This window comes from Hibiscus syriacus, unplaced genomic scaffold, assembly GCF_006381635.1.
Source record: "Hibiscus syriacus cultivar Baekdansim isolate YM2019G1 unplaced genomic scaffold, ASM638163v2 tig00011761_pilon, whole genome shotgun sequence".
In the NCBI taxonomy this organism is placed as follows: Eukaryota; Viridiplantae; Streptophyta; class Magnoliopsida; order Malvales; family Malvaceae; genus Hibiscus; species Hibiscus syriacus.
The window spans coordinates 1,319,624-1,324,329 of record NW_024062256.1 but is presented as its reverse complement, the minus strand read 5'-3'; the positions used below and the strand labels follow the sequence as shown (position 1 = coordinate 1,324,329).

Here is a 4,706-nt window from a genome sequence, read left to right as displayed (position 1 = left end):
ATACTGTTCTTGGACTTGCCAGACTTAGGGAATTCTGCAGCTTTTTCTTTGTTCTTTGAAGGTTCGGGGATGTGGTTTGGTAGGGTATTTGGTATTGTTGGGCTTGTGGGAGCCTAATCATGTTCTTCCAAGTTAGCAATTGCAGTAAAGCGCGAGCCATGACTGTTACCAGCCACGTTTCTAGGGTTTGATAAGTAGGTTTTTTAGGAGGGTTGCTCTTCTTCTTCTCTACGAGCATCCAATGCCCGTACTGTAGGTTAGTTTCAGCTTGAGGAAGGACCGGGGCTTCAGTCGAAATATCATTGGCTTTTTGCAGAGGGAATATAGATTGAATGGCAAGTGGCTGAAGCATGGCCATAGGTGCCACAGTTAAAACACACAACCGATAAAGATTCATATTCCACCAGTTGAATACGACCATTAACCATCAGTTTAGAGATTAATGGTTTATTAAAGTCTACTCTCACCGCCATATGTGTGAAACGACCCCTCCGACCACTGTCCATTTGGTAGTCATTTTTTATGACATGACCAATATACTCCCCAATCTCCATGATCAAACTACGCTTGTATAGAGTTACAGGCAAATCGGGTAGGCGGATCCATGTAATGACTTTACTCGGATAGGGTTGGAAAGTTGAAAAATCCTCGGTCCATGGCTCAATCGTCAGATAGTGCCCGTAAACAAGCCAATGACCTTCTACTAGAACCTCGAGATAATCATTGTGGAAGCAAAAAATGACTAAGAAGTAGTCATTCTCAATGTCCATTATCCGGAGGGCTTGGGAAGGCTTCCACAGGTCATAAATTCGATTGCGGAGAGCTTGGGAAGGCCTTAATTCTACTAAGATCTTACATACATATAAGATTCCACTCTTCTATTGAAAAAAGATTTCACTCTTAAACAATATAAACTTAAAAATTTTATATTGAATAATTATTATAAATTTTGTAAAATAAGTTCAATTATATTTGAATGTAATTGACTTCATTTTAGAGACTAAAGTTATATTTATTTTTTTGTAGAAATTCTTTTAAATTATAATTATCATATCTTACTTATTATGGATATTTTTAAAGAGTATTTATCACGTATGGTTATATTCTTTTAATGGTTTGAATTTAAGATCATTTTGGTAGCCTAATATGACATTCTATGCTCATCAGATCTTATTTAAAGTTTTACCTTTAATGAATCTAGAAATTACATCCAATCAATCCTAAGACTCGTTGATCAGTTGCAGTAAAATATCAGTGAATATATGTTTCTAGGTTTAAGAGTGTACTCTTTTGAAGTTGGAATTCTAATAGTGAATATATGTTTTTTATTTGATCATATCATTATTCATACTTCATTTATCTTAAATATATAAGGTAAAATATACAAATGGTACTCCGACTATAGAATGTTGCTTTGTTGAGTCCTTCAACTATCAAAAGTTAAAAATGGATCCTCCGACTATAGGATATTGCTTTGTTGAGTCCATTGACTATTAAAAGTTACAAAATAGTTATCTGACTATTAATTATATTCCAAGTTTATCATTTAAAAAAATTAGCTACAGTCTGAGTTGAATGTTAATATGTTGTCTGAGATAATGATAAAACCTGATCTTAAAATATCAAACGAATATCATATCTCATACAACATATTAACATCCAGATCATACTATTGTTAATTTTTTGACAGAAAATGATGAGGTTGAAATATAATGAATAGTCAGATGATCAATTTGTAACTTTTAATAGTCGAGAAACTCAACAAAGCAACAACCTATAGTCGATAGACCATTTGTAACTTTTGAAAGTCGAGGGACTCAACAAAGCAATACCCTATAGTCAGAGGGCTATTTGTATAGTTTACCCAAATACATGTAACACAAATAATGTTGAATTTAGCAACATCAACGGGAATTGGTTCAAGTGGTAAGTAGCTTGATATCGTTTAAGTAGGTTTCAAGTTTGAGTTCTTGTATATGAAGAAAATCCTCGCTGAGAAATTCACCCACTATAGTCAAGTGTGCGACGTAGGTCAGTCCTAATTAATCGGGACAAAACCTTAAAATTGAGAGGTCAACAAAAAAAATTTGAATTTAACAGTGATTTCTTCTATTTTTATTCTTTTGTTCACTCGGTTTAAAAGTACCAAATTAGTTATTTTGAATGATTTTAAATGAATATAAATCGTCATATTAACGAATTATTCCGTCAATAATCTCTAGAACAAGTGGTATCTTCTTCTCACTTAAGTTTTACTCCTTCCAAGCAAAATTCTCCCTTTCTCCCCTAGATAAAAATTATTCTATTACCACTTTAAATTATAGAAATATATCTTATACGTTTCTAATAGAATTTTACTCTCCACAAATATAGTCCAGAGTGATGCATATATATCCAAGGTATACTAAAAAATTTAAAAAAAGTTGCATATTTCGCAGTGTTTGTAGCATGCTAATGGAAAATGCTAATCCATAAAATAAACGTAATGGAAATTACAGTTTAAAATTGTGAAGTGGACACGGTCAAATATGAGTTGTTTTAGCTGTATTTTCTCTCGTTTCATTGATAATAGACCTTACATCTCTCAAAGCCAACAATCTGTGTCTGAAAATATGTGATTTCAGTAGCTAAAATTAGGCATTTCTACATCAATATAATCCCCTTCGTTCCACGGTTCCATCTTCATTGCATTGCGCAGACAAAGGTGGTCACTAATGAATACTCGTCAATCTCTTTCGGCCTTGGGCTGCTTCCTTTTTATCTCTTGTTTCTTGTACAAAGCAGCGCCCGCTTCCGCATTATCCGGCAGTGAAGCGGATTATATCGCTCGTCGTCAGCTCTTAACTCTCCCTCAAAACGGTTATCTCCCTGAGGGGTACGAAAACACAGTCAAAACAACTGAAACTTTTGAAAACGAAAGGCTTAGATGAGCTTTCATTGCTCTTCAAGCATGGAAAAAGACTATCTACTCCAACCCTATGAACATCACCAGGAACTGGTTTGGTCCCAATGTGTGTAGCTACAGAGGCGTATTTTGTGCACCGGCACTGGGTAAATCCAAATGGACCGTCGTCGCCGGTATTGATCTCAACCATGCCGGCATCGTCGGTTACATTCCAGTCGAGTTCGGATTGTTGACTGACCTTGCATTGCACCATCTAAATTCAAACAGGTTTTGTGGTATCATCCCTAGGAGCTTATCAAAGCTTACACGTATGTATGAATTTGATATCAGCAATAACCGGTTCAGTGGCTCTTTCCCTAGAGTTGTAACAACATGGAAGAGCATTAGATATATCGATTTACGATTCAATAATTTCGAAGGTTGTTTACCACCGGAGATCTTCGAGAAAGACCTCAATGCATTGTTTTTAAACGATAATCACTTCACCTGCACCATCCCTGAAACACTCGGTAAATCGACGGTCTCGGCGGTGACATTCGCAAACAATAAGTTCAAAGGTTGCCTTCCGCGTAGCGTCGGTGAAATGTGGAGACTTGTTGAACTTATTTTCACGAACAATGAACTCGGTTATTGTTTCCCATCGGAAATCGGATTGCTCGGTAATTTCACCGTCGTCGACGTAGCTTCAACTTGTTCACAGGTGGTTTGCCGCAGAGTTTATCGAGCTTGAAGAAGATTGACATTCTGGATGTTCCACACAATAAGTTGACGGGAACCGTGCTTGAGAATGTTTGCAAGTTGCCAAGCTTGTTTAATTTCACAGTCTCTTATAACTATTTCAGTGAGGAGTCTAGTGCTTGTGTATCGCTCGGAAGGGACCACGTCGTGCTGGATGATACCGGTAACCGTGTGGCGGGCCGGACGAAGCAGAAGTTGGCTAAGGAATGCCAGCCGGTGGTGAGTAGACCGGTTGATTGTAACAAGAACCAGTATGTTGCAGTGTCTTCATATTCTACACCCAACTCACGAATCCCTAAATCAAAACCACTGGTTCAACCTCATACAAAGTCGAAGCCATAACCGAAACAGAATACCGGCACATGTCATTTCCGGTGGCTGTTATTAGACCTCCAGCACCTAACCCAGTTTATTGGTCTCCGGTGAATCGTATTAGACCACCAGCACATGTGGTTCCCTTACCTCCGGCCGTACTCCTCACATTGGGCCAACACTTTGGATGCCATGACAATTCTTAGACCCATTTGCAGGTTTTCATTTCTAAAAGATGTCTGGTGAAGTTCACGTATCAAAGTGTTTAAAATCAAAACAAAATAGTGATGACAACTAAGAGATTGTAGATACTATGTTGCAACAAGTCTTAGGTTATTAAATTTAAAAATCTATACTATTTAGCATTTTTAGACTGACGCTTAAACAAGTTAGAAGAGTATTTTTTTCCCACAAGATAGAAGCCGTAAACTTTATTAAAAGTAGAAAAATATATCAATTATAATAAACACATAAATATTTTACGGTCAATATATCTAACTATGGGCTTGGTCTCGAAATAACCGTAATTTTCAAATTTACGTCAATATGACCATTGAATTATTTAAATGATTTCAATATAGTCATATGCCATGAACATTTAAGGAAAGTGTTTACGTGGCAATTAACAAAATTAGTATAATTAGAGCGCGAGTCCTTATAAAGTTACGTATTCGTGGCGCTAACACCTTGCTTTGTTTTTCCATTTTGGTCACTACTTGTATATGATTTGTTTCCTAGGATTCTCGTAATC

At 36.6% G+C, this 4,706-nt stretch overlaps 1 pseudogene; it reads left to right on the top strand.

Moving 5' to 3' along the window:
- The first annotated feature begins 2,714 nt into the window (after positions 1 to 2,714).
- LOC120204922 lies at positions 2,715 to 3,985 on the top strand (annotated as a pseudogene).
- The last annotated feature ends 721 nt before the right edge of the window (positions 3,986 to 4,706 follow it).